The 14110-nt window shown below is 44.1% G+C and overlaps 1 protein-coding gene and 1 non-coding gene across 2 annotated transcripts in view; one reads left to right on the top strand and one right to left on the bottom strand.

The window, feature by feature from the left end:
* MACF1 (microtubule actin crosslinking factor 1) overlaps positions 1-14110 on the top strand; it is a 340332-nt gene that overhangs the window by 22539 nt on the left and 303683 nt on the right. The gene's annotated exons all lie outside the window — the stretch shown is intronic.
* LOC128045909 (U2 spliceosomal RNA) lies at positions 7557-7743 on the bottom strand. Its single transcript, XR_008199235.1, has one exon. It is a non-coding gene; the product is annotated as a U2 spliceosomal RNA (small nuclear RNA).

Genomic DNA, 14110 nt, shown 5'->3' with positions numbered 1-14110 from the left:
GAATTTCTCTCAAGAGAAAGGGCAATCTTGGCAGCACTTTCAAGTCATATTTTAAGATAATTTTCTTTTTATATTGTAAAAGTCGTATGTGCTTATATGCCTTCTGTGTATGTGTGGAGAATGTGTAAAGGCAGGCCTACCTGCAGATAGATGTGCTCTAGCTGAAGAGAACACAGCTTGCAAGAATAGGCCCCTTTAGCAGCCTGGGATCTGATACCCTTAGCTTGCCTCTGGCTCCGTAAATTTTGTGTCAGATTGTGAGTCTGCTTTCGTGGGGCCCAAACACTTGTTTTTCTTTCACTGTCCAGGACTGCTTCCTTCTGTAGGACTCTGTGTCAGTCATCAGGATGTGCTAGTTATCAGGTTGATTTGGGCTGTAGCCTAGGACAAGTTAATTAATTGGTCAGTCAGCATTTTTCTCTTGGGCAAGGGCTTTGCCAGATGTACTGTTGGGTTGCCTCTTACCATTTCAAATTTCTCTCATCATTTTTATTCAGGAAGGTAAACAATTCCTTTGTGTGGGTGAAAGAACAAGCTTGCTTGAAGTGTCTGTTGAAGTTCAAATGGTTTCAACCTGCAGGAGCATGTTGGATTGAGATATATAGGAAGGGACTTTTTTTTTTTTGAGGGGGGCCATGTTTTTCAGTGGGTCTTCAACAGTGAATAAGCTCACTTTTGTACACCGTGTTCTACTAGCAGCCATAAACAGATACTCTATTGGGTTAGTGTGTTAACTGGAAGATGGGGGCACTTAGAGTTGAAAAGTAACATTAAGAATAGGGGTCGAGGGAAAGAAGGTCCTGAATGTTCATATGGGGAGCCTGAGTTTTATGCAATGGCAGGATTAGTGTAGTGACTGTAAATGATGAATGAGAGTGGAGATTGACTCTCTTGCATGTCACTGTTGCAACTGAGTCAAGAGGTTAGATTAAGGGATATTAAAGAGGGAGGGGCCTGTTTGAGAGACATTCTGGGCAGGGCTTCCCAGGTGGCATTGACAAAAGAGATGTGGGTTTCATCCCTAATTTGGGAAGATCCCCTGGAGAAGGGCATGGCAACCCACTCCTGTATTTTTACCTGGAGAATCACCATGGCAGGCTATAGTCCATAGGGTCGCAAAGAATCCGACATGACTGAAGTGACTTAGATGCACAGGGACCTAAGTTTAGATACTGTACCAACATTGTTAACTCTTCTAGAAGATTTTGTCTTGAAATGAATTAACTATCACTCATTCCAGGGCTATTCCAAAGCAAAATCTTTTTTCTTGTTTAAAAATCTTCTTCTAAAGATTTTACTCCAGCTGAACTTGTTAGATAGGGCTGTGTGTTTGAACCTAAGGCTCAAGATTGGGTTTCTTGGTCATTACGTCTCATTTAAATTAGCAATGCTGAGTGCCCCAGACACTTACTCTTCCCATCCTCTGACAACCTTCAATGTGTGCTTCCAGGAACACCTGCTGAGAATTGCATAAGAAATCCTCTTAAATCCCTTCTAAAATCTTCCAGTATATCTTAAAGTGCTAATCTCCCAGAGTGTCAGGGGGTTGTTTGGAGGATCCATTCATTCATTTAACTAGTGTTTATTTATTGGCCACATCGTGTGGCAGTGGGATCTTAGTTCCCCAACTAGGGATTGAACCCACGCCCTGCATTGGAAGCTCGGAGTCTTAACCTCTGGGCCACCAGGGAAGTTCTAGTAATCATTTATTGAATATCTGCTCCAGACTAGGCAGTAGGCAAAGTATTGAAGGAACAAACATAATGTCCTTGCGTCTCTTTGACCTTACAGTTTAACAGGGAAGGCGTTTTGGTGGACTGACGATGACCTTCCATTGCAGGGAGTGCTAGTGAACATGAGTCTAGTGCCATCGTGGTGAAAAGGAGTACCCACGACAGCCAGAGTAGGCAGGGGCCAGGGAAGGCATCCAAGAGGAAGTGGCTGAGTTGCCACCTGGAGAATTCAGAACTCTGGGCAGAGAGTTCAGGTGAAGGGCATTCTGGGCAGCATGAACAGGAGGAGGGATGGAGAGCCTTAGGAGAGGAAACACGGGATCTTAGTAAGGGGGAAGTGGAGGATGTGAGGGGAGGAGAAATGAGATGAGGTGGCAAAAGTGGGCAGGCTGGAATGTTGACTGATTCTCTTATCATACTGCAGAGAGTTCAGACCTCACCCTACAGGCTTTGGGGAGCCATTGAGGGATCTTAGGCAAGGAAGACTGGGATTGGATTTACACTTTAGAAATACCCCTGCTCTAGCAGAGCTGTGACAGAGGACTGGAGAGGAGCAAGGCTAATGACAGACCAGTTGGGCGGCTGTTAGAGAAATTTACGAGTGATTAGAGTTTAAACTAAGGTGTGGAGATAGCAATGTGGAATGGACAAATCAAGAAATGTTAAGGGGTAAAATCCATCGGTTTTGCTGACTAACTGGATGTGGTGTGAGAGGGGAGAACCTAGGATGACTTGCAGGTTTCTGCATGGGTGGGTGGTGTCATTCACTAAAATCGGGAGTCTAGGAGGAGGAAGGCTATTTGTGGGGACTGGTGGCAGTGCTGGCGCAGGGGATGGTACTGAGTTCCACTTTGGTTGTGTTAAAGTTGGGGTTTCTGAGGGGCGCCGGCAGAGGTGCCCTGCCGGAGGGCACCTATAGGATATGGAGCTCAGGAGGGGTCTAGATAGGAGTGGACGGACCAGGAGGTTGCTGAGCCAGTGTGTATACACTGAGAGACAAAAACCCTGGGGAACTCCCAAGGAGAGGGTGGCTTGGGGACCAGAGGAAGAGGATCCCGTGAAGGAAATTGTCCACCGAAAGCGAGTGCCCAGAGACGTAGGACGAAGAGGGGAGACCTGAGTTCAAGAAGGAAGCTGTGTCACACCGTGTCAGATTATTTAGAGGTCAGGCAAAACCTTTCTCCTCTGTTAGAAAGGTCACCTTTTCCTGGAGCATATTCAATGGCAGTATGGACGGTATAGTCCAGAAAGCAGTGGGTTGGCGAGTGAATGAGAAGTAGGTTTTGAAACCTAGACTTGGATGAAGCAGAGAGGAGGAAGGCCCAGACTACTTAGAGAGGGATGTAGGGGTGGGGAGCATTTTGCTTGTTAATTGTAACGCAGAATTAAACATTAACACAGAATTAAGTTTAAGTGCTGTTTGGGAAGAGTCAGCAGAGGAAAGAATAAAATTCAAGGGAGGGAGAGAATAATTGATGAAAGCGTGAGATCCAGAGTCAAAGGAGGAATGTGTCTGATGAGAAAGATGGAGGAAGGCAAGAATGCAGGTGGTCAAGCTGGTTGATTAGAGGCCAGGGAATTTCTCCTGATGGGTTCTATTCTCTCTGGAAGTAGGGGGTGAAGTTATCTGCTGAGAGTAGGGGTTGTGCGTCTGTATGTGTGTGTGCGTGCTTGCCCAGGTGTGTTCATTCTCTCCCTCTAACCCCAGAAGCACTCACCAACCTGAGTCTAGACACTGAGAGAGCAGACAGGTGGATTGATCTGGGATCCAAGTTTTCCAGTGTAGGTTTGATGGAAGAATAAAGGGTCCTTACAGAACGGGGGTGAGGTGGGGTAGGGTGGGGGGCTTCCTTGGAAGCTCAGCTGGTAAAGAATCCGCTTGCAATGCAGGAGACCCTGGTTCGATTCCTAGTTTGGGAAGATCCCCTGGAGAAGGGATAGGTTACCCACTCCAGTATTCTTGGGCTTTCCTGGTGGCTCAGATGGTAAAGAATCTGCTTGCAGTGCAGGAGACCTGGGTGCTGTCCCTGTGTAGGAAAAATCCCCTGTAGGAGGGCACGGCAACCCACTCCAATATTCTTGCCTGGAGAATCCCATGTACAGAGGAGCCTGGCAGACTACAGTCTATGGGGTTGCAAAGGCTTGGAGACAGCTGAGCGACTAAGCACGTATGCACAGAATCAGGGGTCTTTCTAAGAAAATGTAACATCTGCTTGGTTATCGATTGTTTATGTTGTTTTCTGACTTTTATTTTGTGCCCCTAGAAAAATTTTAAACTCTTTCGGAACCTTATGTAACTTGTATATTCTTTTGTATCATTTAGTAAAGTACAGGGCAGAAATTGATTTTTTCTCTATTTGTTGACTTAATCTGACTTTTGCAGTTAGGAGCATCTTGACTCTTGACAAGGAGAGAGGCTTTTCTCCCCTGTGGTCTTTAATACTCGTCTCACTGTCTGTTGTGGGAGTCCTCACGAGCTAGCCTCGCTTACTCTCCCCAGGGCAGTTGAGCTCAGGAACATTGGTGCTTTCCATGAAGACTGCAGGGTTAGTATTTCCTATTCTGTTTGGACCAGGCTTGTGAAGTCCGGGTTCTTTGCAAGACTAAACAGAGTGGCTATTGTGGAGGACGCAGCCTCCTTTTTGTTGATTTTGGCAGGCAGGCAGCGGATGTGATGGATTTGTTCTCATGACTCAGAACCTCCCCTGCCTTACCTTAGCAGGTTCAATATAATCAAAGTGAAGTCGCCCTCACTCATGTCTGACTCTTTGTGACCACATGGACTGTAGCCTGCCAGGCTCTTTTGTCCATAGGATTTTCCGGGCAAGAATACTGGAGTGGGTTTGCCATTTCCTTCTCCAGGGGATCTTCCCAACATAGGGATCAAACCCGCATCTCCTGCATTGCAGGCAGACGCCATACATCTGAGCCACCAGGGAAGGTTAATATATAATCATCAGGGAAGGTCAATATAATCACAATTTTTCAAATCATGATAGTGTCCTTCAGAGTTTATCTGACCTTTATATCTACAAAGAGTATTAGTTACCCTTCCCTTTGTCCTCTGCTTGCTTGGGTTTTTTGCCTTTAGTGTAGAGGGTATTTCCTGGTGTGTTAGGTCCCCTTCAGAATTGACTTAGGTCTTCCCCCTGTGGTATTCTCTGATTTAGTTGTTAACTGGTAGGTTCTCCACAGTGTGACTTGTTTTCTGTTCTTTGTTGTGTAAATTTGGACTCTATATTGGGTAAACTTGATGTGAGTCATCCCTGGGAATGGAAGGTGTGTCTCCACTAATTTGGAGAGTCTTTGATCTCATTTCAGTCCCTGGTTTGGCTGATCCAGTTTCTGAGTCCTGCAGGAGGTGTGTGTATGCGTGCTTATTTGTTCCTTGCCTCTCCTTTCACAAAACGCAGTGGGTGCACTCCAGGGGATGCTGCTTTACATGTATGATCGCCCTCATACATGTAAAGTCTTGTCATCACCATCAGCCCAAAAATGCCTCTGTTAGGGGCCTCTTTGAATGTAGTGCAGTATCCACCACTGAATAAGTGGAGTTGGTAAACCCTCTATCTGCCCCCCCCGGGAATGAAAGTATACAGTGGATGTTACAAATGACAGACAGTAAAGAACGTATAAGCAGTTGAACACATAATAGATGGTTACTCCTTTTTTAGCTATCATTTTCCCAGTAGAAATTCTCCTAAAAAGAGACCTAGTCCAGAGGGAAAGGAGTTTGACAGAGTCAAGCTTATCTTCTGTTCCAAGCAGAGTGACAGGGAGCTGTTGTCCGTGGCCCTTTGGTGTCAGGCAGTTTCAGTGCCCTTTCCAGTTGTGCAGAACCTCATTTCCGTGTTCCCTCTCCATACAGCCAGGTCAGGATCCTAACTGGGCCCCCTGCTCTCTGTGACCTGTGGCTGGAGTGGTAGGCAGGAGACCATCCAGAACACTTGGGCTCCCTGTACAATGGTAACATGAGGAAATTCATCCCAGACCTTCTGCAGACACTCAGTGTCCACACAGACACCAGAAATGAGCCGTGGGGTTGCTGTTGGATTGGAAAGAAACTGGGCTGGGCTGGGCTGGGGCACCTCTGGGCATCGGAATGTAGGACCCATCCCAGCCTCTGTTGGTTAGTTTCCCGAAAGGAGAACGGACCAGACTGGTTCAGGCGGGGTACTTTGAGATCCTCACCTCTCCCAGAGGACCGATTCATTGTTTTTATTGTTGTTATTTTTAATTAGTATCACAACACTATTCATGTAGTGCTGCCTATATTAGGAAGAATGGGTGTCTGTGAGGAGCTGGAATTTCCCTCCACCTGCCTGTGGGAGGGAAGGCTTTAGAGGGAGCATTTGATTCCCATCACGCAGGCCTCCTCTTTTGCATCATCCTGTGGGCGGCTCCTGGGGTGAGGCAGTGGAGGCCCTGGCATGAACATGCCATTGAGAAAGGATAAGAGGCAGTAGCCGCTGTAGTTGTAGGCACAGGCGGTCTGTTAGTAAGTGTGGATGGGCATGGGGGCACTGCCCTGGGGGAGAAGCAGCCTGCCGTCTCTGTTGCTGCTGTTGGCTGCTTCCCTCTGCCTTTGTCTAAAAGCAGAGCCACCCTCTCTGCCTTCTTTCCTTTCCCGCCGCCTCCTCTTGATCACATCTCACTTTCGGGCTTGTAAAGATGTGTAATGCCTTCAGCAGATAGGCTTGTGATAATATGGAAAGTTAAAGAAATAAAAACTCCAGAGATTAGAAAGTTGAGTGGGGATTTAATTAGTGGTTTAAGTATAACAAGTGTTTTTCTTGCAACTCATCATAAACCAAAACTGCCTTGTAGCATTTCTTATGTATTTTTTTGTTAGTTAACTTTTTGTATGTATTTGTTTGACCTTCCCAACCTAATTATGATCTTGTTCAAGGTGTTCAGTTCAGTTCAGTTCAGTCGCTCAGTTGTGTCCGACTCTTTGCGACCCCATGAATTGCAGCACACCAGGCCTCCCTGTCCATCACGAACTTCTGGAGTTCACTCAGACTCACGTCCATCGAGTAGGTTGTGTCAAATGAGATGCATGTGATGTACCAATACTTGAAAAAACTGAACCACTTTGCAAATGTTGGTGGTGGTTGTATTTCTTTGTTCTTCCAACAACTTAGAGCACCTGCAATGGGTTTTTCCATACGATTGTCCCACAGACATCTCAAACTTGATATGTCCAAATGGGCATCATTGTCCCCCTCGCTGCTCCCAGACCTACTTCACTTCCTGGGTCCCCCGCTCAGCTGAATGTCTTCCTCACCCATCCAGGTGTCCAAGCCAGGAATCTGGCTTCATGCAGGTCTCCTCCCTCTCCTGCATCCTGCCCAGGCTACCAGGCTTTCAGCAAGTCCCATGGATTCTGTCTCCTGTGACTCTCTCCACCGCTCATCTCCTCCAGCGCCACTGCTAATATATGAGTTCAGAGCCTTATCGTTTACCAGTACTGCTGTGATTGCTCTTTACTCCGACTTTGCTCTTACTTCAAATTCCTACCTGAAAAAAAAAAAAAAAAACTTTCCAAAACTGTAAAACTGTTCACATCGTGTGGTATGTTAGTAAGAGAAGATAGCGTGGACAGTTGTTTTTTGTTTTGTCTCTATGTTGGGTGGTGAAAAAAAAAAATGCTCTGAAAAACCATCCCTCCGTGTTTCTCAAAGGGTGCCTGTGCAGTTACACACAAGCTGTAGTGAAAAACAAGAAACAGAAAGACCAAAGGCAGCATTTCTAGTTCTCCATGCAGACCAGCTAAAGTCTACTTTTCTAAAAAAAAATAAATAAAGTCTACTTTTCTGCACCACTTTTTTCCCCCTTCCTGGAGGTACTGCAATATCAGTTTGGAGTTTGGAGTGAATGGAGCAATCTCGTATCCCAACTCCCTGCTCCAAAAATCCGTTTAATATATTGTCCTCGGATAGAGGGCGTATCAGATATTAAACTGGTAAGTGTGGGCAATTTTAAGGGAGCTAATAAAGGCAGAAGATATTTGTTGCTGTTATTAGCTGCTTCCTCTTGTTTGCATATTTGTCTAAAAGCAGAGCGGAAGTTCCTGCATGTTTTTGTTTATTAACTCTTGTATTCCTAGTACCTGGAAGGTGTCTGGTGTATGCTGTTCTTTAGTTGGTAAATTGTGTCCAATTCTTTGCAACCCCTTGGACCCCCGCCAGGCTCCTCTGTCCATGGGATTCTCCAGGCCAGATTACTGGAGTAGGTTACCATTTTCCTTCTCCAGGGGATCTTCCTGACCCAGGGATCGAGCCTGCGTTGCATTGGCAGGGCGGGTTCTTTACCATTGAGTAAGGTACTCAGTAAATATTTGTCAAATCAATGAACTGGAAATGATCAGTTGAGCTCACTCTTGCTCCTTGGAAGGAAATGAAATGAGGAATGGGAAAGCGTTAGTAACTTGCCCAAGGTCATGTGACTAGTGCTAGAGCCAGATCTCACCAGGCAAGTGGTGATTTTTCTTTCTTTCCTTTTTTTTTAATGAAGCCATGCCTAAACACAGTTCCTTTATGTGATTTGGAACAGAGGCACATTATCGGCTTGATTGTGTATCCCTGTGAGGAGGGGTGGGGAAAGGAAACTAATACATATTAAACCCTGAATGCTAGGTGCTTTATCTCATTTAATCGTCACAAGTAGCATCCTGTGACAGTCCAATGATCTTGGTGGATATTACAGATGAGGAGACCAAAGCTTAAAGGACCTAAGTAAGTTCCCTGAGGGTCACATGCTGGTAAGCAACTGAACTAGGTTTTTGTACTCAGGCCTGTTGAACTCCAGTGGGCAGGGGGCCCTCTTACCTTAAATTTTGATTTTGTAGTCTGAGTTGCTTTAAAGCAACTTAAGATGTTCAAGTCAGACTGCTCTTGAAAATGGTCTGATTTGAACTGCTCAAACAGAGTTGCAGTATTGTTGTTGTTGTTCAGTCGTTACGCTGTGTCAGACTCTTTGCAACCCCATGGACTGCAGCACACCAGGTTCCCCAGTCCTTCGCCATCTCCCAGAGTTTGCTCAGATTCATGTCCATTGAATTGGTGATGCTATGTAAATACCATCTCATTCTCTGCCACCTCCTTCTCCTTTTGCCCTCAATCTTTCATAGCATCAGAGTCTTTTCCAGTGAATTGGCTCTGTGCATTAAGTGGCCAAAGTACTGGAGCTTCAGCATCAGTCTTCCCATTGAATATTCAGGATTGTTTCACTTTAGTTCAGTTCAGTTGCTCAGTCACGTCCAACTCTTTGCAATCCCTTGGACTGCAGCACGCCAGGTCTCCCTGTCCATCAACCAACTTCTGGAGCTTGCTCAAACTCATGTCCATCCAGACGGTGATGCCATCCAATGATCTCATCTTTGTCGTCCCCTTCTCATCCTGCTTTCAATCTTTCCCAGCATCAGGGTCTTTTCCAGTGAGTCAGTTCTTCACATCAGGTGGCCAAAGTACTGGAGTTTCAACTTTAGCATCAGTCCTTCCAATGAGTATTTAGAATTGTTTACCATAAGCCAATCTCATGGACTAGAGGGAGGGATCGTGGTGACAGAGAGGGGTCTGCGGAGCTCTTGAGTCAAAAAAACAATCCCATGCTCTGGGTAATGCTAGCCCACCATTCAATTACATCACACAGAACTGAATTTCAGACCCAGGACCACTATATAAAGGCTCAGACCAGTGCAGCACTTCTGAATGTGTTTGGTAGTGTTCATAAGCACTAAGAGCACAAACAAAGACAATACCTAAAATGTAGGACAGGTAGAGCAGGAGAGAGGGCTGCGCCTGATTGAAGCTAGCTGTTTCTGTAGTAAGTAGGCAGACTATAATTACCTGTGTTGCTCAGAGACCTAAACTGAGAGTGGGGGTGGGGAGAGGTCACACCCATTGTCTTTGGAGAAATGATGGGAGTAAATAATCCTTAGTTTCCAGTTTACTCCAGGAGGTTTCACTCACCTTTCAGAGTCACATGTGGACTTTGAGGTGGTACCTTGTCACCCCAGATCATCCAAGCATAAGGTTAACATTGTTTTTGTTAGAAATCCCCTTAGATTCCCCAGCTATTCATTTTGAACTCTCTATTAGCTTCCTCTCCATAGCTTTGTGTAGCTTGCCTTAGAAAAGAGAGTGGGGCCCAGGAGGGGAGAGGAAGGAGCAGGGAAGGTGGCAGAGAAACAAAGACTTAATTAGGAGGTTCCTCTGTCTTTTGGGAGTTAAAGTCCTTTTCATTAGCTGATTGCTGAGCTGGGAATGGAGACCCAGGAGGAGGAGGAAGAATTGTTGTGGAAGCAGAATAGTTAGAGACTTGGTGATCCAGGACTAGCAGCATCCATAGCACCTGGGAGCTAGTTAGAAATCCACAGTGTTAGGCTCCACCCCAGACCTGCTAAATCAGCTTTTATTTTAGCAAGATTCCCAGGTGATTCCATGCAAAATTTCAACAGCACCAAGTTGGTAATAAACAAAGCGGTTCAGTGTAAGGGATTTTGAAGTCTGATAGATCTGGAATTGAGACCTGGTTTGGCCATTGAATAGCTGTGTGATCTTGGATGAATTCTTTAATCTCTCTGTGTCTCAGTGTCTTATCTGCAGAATAAGGGGACTCTCTACTTCTTAGGCTGCTGGGGAGAGTAAATGAAATACTGATTCTTTCTACAGTTAATGGTGTCTTAGATTTAATGAAATTTAGTAATGTCTGTAACCTATCAAATACTGAGCCTGCTACAGAGTAAAAAATAAATGTTATTGCTAATAACTGAATTAGGCAAATTTTCAGGAACAAAGTGCCTATTTCTTGTTTCCCTCTCTCTTTATCTCTCATTGAGTGCATTTGTCTGCAGTTTAATAAAACTACAGTCAGAATGTGTATCCTCTTTGATGTTTTACTTAGCATTAATATTTAATAATAGTTGGAGCAGAAGCAGCTAACAAATATAACACTTATTAATATTCCAGGCACAAAAATTTATGTGTGTCTTTATTCATTCAGCCCTTAGAGTAACGATGTAAGACAGGATCTCCATTTTCAGGTGAGGAAACCAGAGAGGTCAAGTGGCTTGCCCGAATCACACGGCTGGTAAATTGCAGAGCCAAGATTTGAACTCAGGTAGTCAGTTTCTAGCATCTGTGCTCTGTTTTCATGTATTACTGTTGTCCTCAAATGAATGGGATATAATGGAAATCAGGAGACTTGGGTTGGGTACCTAATTCTGATACTAACTTACTTGTGACTCTGATCAAGTCAATTTACTTATTTGGGCCAATTTCCTTATGTAAAAATGGGCGAATTAGATAGGATTTATAAAGTCTCTTTATTAATTCACTCAACACACAGTGCTTGAAATTAATAACAGATTGTTAACTGGCTCAAAAGTACTTGCTCAGGCAGGTTGGTTTAGTTAAAAGCAAGGGGTTGGAATCTTGGCTCAGCCACTTTCTGGCTGTATGATGTTGGGTAACTTCCTTAACCTTTCTAAACATTGATTTCCTCGCTGGTAATGGGGTGATAGTTCATACCATGCAGGGATTTATGAAATTTGAATAAGATAATGTGTATTAGCACCTAATATCCATGAAGCACACAGTGGATAATTTGCAGAGTTCTCTTTCCTTCTTTCTTTACATCCAGGGATGGTTAAGGAAGCAGACAGACTGAGTTCAAAAGGAGTAAGAATCTATATTGGGCCTAGTGTCTTTCCCATAGTGGTATTTTCATTGTTGGGAAAAAAGTTTTCCTGTCGTTTTTTAGTAATCCACCTTTGATTTTAAATTAAAATTTGCTTTAAAAATACATAGTTTATGAGCAGTTATTCTCGTTTAGTCACTAAGTCATGTCTGACTCTCTTGTGACCCTATGGACCGTAGCCCACCAGGCTCCTCTGTCCATGGTATTTCCCAGGCAAGAATACTGGAGTGAGTTGCCATTTCCTTCTCCAGGGGATCTTCCCCACCTAGAGATCTAACCCATATCTCCTGCATTGGCAGGTGGATTCTTTACCACTGAGCCACCAGGGAAACCCCATTAAAGTAGGATAAATGCCAATTAAAAAAAAAATGGTGTATTGCTTTCCTGGGGCTGTCATAGCTAAGTACCACAAACTGGCTTAACGCATTATTGACCAGAGATGTATTAATACATCCTTTGTTACCCAAACATTATTGGCCAGAGATGTTTCAGTATTCACTTAACATAACAAATTGCTGGCCACCGGCATTAGTTTTCTGCAAAAATTCCCCAGTCAATAATGTGTTAAACAACAAAAATTTATTGTCTTACAGTTCTGGAAGCTAGATATCCGAAATCAGGGTGTGTCAGCAGAATTGACTTCTTCTGAGGCCTGTGAGGGCGAATCTCTTCCAGGCCTTTTGCCCAGCTCTGGTAGCCTCAGGCATCCCTTGACTTGCAGATGGCTTGTCTCTATGTGCTTTTACACCGTTCGTATGTGTCTGTCTTTTTACAAGAAAACCAGTCTTATATTGGGTTAGAGTTCACCCTGAGGGTCTCATCTTAACTTGATCGTTTGTAAAGCCTGTGTTTCCAAATAAAGTCACGTTCACAGGTGCTGTGCATTAGGACCTAAACATCTTTTGGGGGACACAATTCAAACTGTTAACAGTTTGTTTAGCTACTTCTAACCAGGAGAGAAGAGCATGTATGAAATTCTGCTTGTCTCTGAGAATTTATTACTAACTTTTTTTTATAACTTTATAAATGTGCATACATCTCCTCCCTCTGGGACCTCCCTCCACCCCACCCCACCTAATTCATCACAGAGCACTGAGCTGAGCTTCCTGTGCTTTATAGAAGGTTCCCACTAGTTATCTATTTTATATATGGTAGTATATATATACATCAATTTGAAAGGGTGTTTCAGAGTCACATGATCATGCAGAGTTGATGTTTGTCTGCAGGTACCGGAACGGGTTCTGACTGAGTAGTCTCCCTTGCTTTTTGGTTACTGCCCACCTTTGTGCCAGATAATGGTTTGAAATCCTCCTTTACCTCTCAAAAGTCAATAGGAAGTTTTCATGCGAGCAGAACAGTGATTTTCATCCTTAAAAGTTTTTTCCCCAGCTTCTCTGGGCCACCTGCTCCCTGTGGCTCCCAGCCTCTTCCTCCATCTTGAAAGTCAGCCACGTTGAGTCTTTCACCGTCCTTCCGCCATCTTCCCTCTTCACTACGATTCTTTTGGTAGGGACACAGGAAGAAGCCAGGGTCACCCCCTGTCCTGCTTGCTTTGCTACACCTTGCTTTTGGCATCATTTAAGAAAGAGAGGGGAAATGGATCTGGTACATAGCATTGTAGGATATGTCTTTTTTTTTTTTTTTATGAACCGAATGGATTAATAATAAAGCTCCCATTAGTTGAATTTTTACCATGTGCCAGGGACTGTGTTAAGCACTTTATGTACATTAGCCCATTTAATTCTCATAACAACCTCATAAAATAGATATCATTATTATCATCATTTTACAGAGGAGAAAGTGTAGGTACTTGTAGTTCAGTTGGTAAAGAATCTGCCTGCAGTGCAGGAGACCCTGGGTTGGGAAGATCCCCTGGAGAAGGAAATGGCAACCCATTTCAGTGTTCTTGCCTGGAGAATCCCACTGGCAGGCTACAGTCCGCTGGGTCGCAGGAGCTGGACACGGCATGCAGACTAAACCACCAGCACCAAGGAGGAAAATGAAATTCAAGCCAGAGAGATAACTTGCCCAGGGTCACATCTAGAAATATAACTCTGGGGCGACAGGACTCCTGCTCTTAACCACCATGTTAGACTTTCCCTTCATTTCCTTGAATAGAACTGCTTGGCCTGAGCCTCCTTTTTTCTAAAAACTCCTAGTTCTGAAAGCACAGTGACTGAAAGGGTCAGGGAAGTGACCTTTATATGCATTTTTTTAAGAGTTCCTATTGTTTGTGAGTGGGAAAGGGAGTGTGACTTGTGACTTCGGTCGGCACTTCTTACTTAGCAGTTTCAGTCTTTCCAAGGGGCCCTAGTCAGGTGTGGGACATTGTGAGTTACTTTAAAACAAAGAATACTGTTCTAGAACTGAAGAGGAAAACACACAGGCTTCCTATGCTTATCTAACTCTCATTATGATTACAAAATTATACATGCTTATTGCAAATTTAAGCAGTACAAATTAAAAGGTAAAAGTTTTCAAGTCTTTCTCTCTCTAGTCTCACTGGTCAGGGTAAATGGTCTTTTAAGTTTAGTTTGTATTCTTTCTGCTTTTTCCTTGCCAGGTTTACTGTTTTTTTTTTTTTTTTAATTGAAGGATAGTTGATTTATAGTGTTGTGTTAGTTTCTGGTATACAAGAAAGTGATTTAGTTATTTTTATATATACATACATATCT

The sequence above is a fragment of the Budorcas taxicolor genome, chromosome 3 (genome assembly GCF_023091745.1).
Source record: "Budorcas taxicolor isolate Tak-1 chromosome 3, Takin1.1, whole genome shotgun sequence".
Taxonomy (NCBI): Eukaryota; Metazoa; Chordata; class Mammalia; order Artiodactyla; family Bovidae; genus Budorcas; species Budorcas taxicolor.
This window is presented reverse-complemented; position numbering and strand designations above follow the sequence as displayed.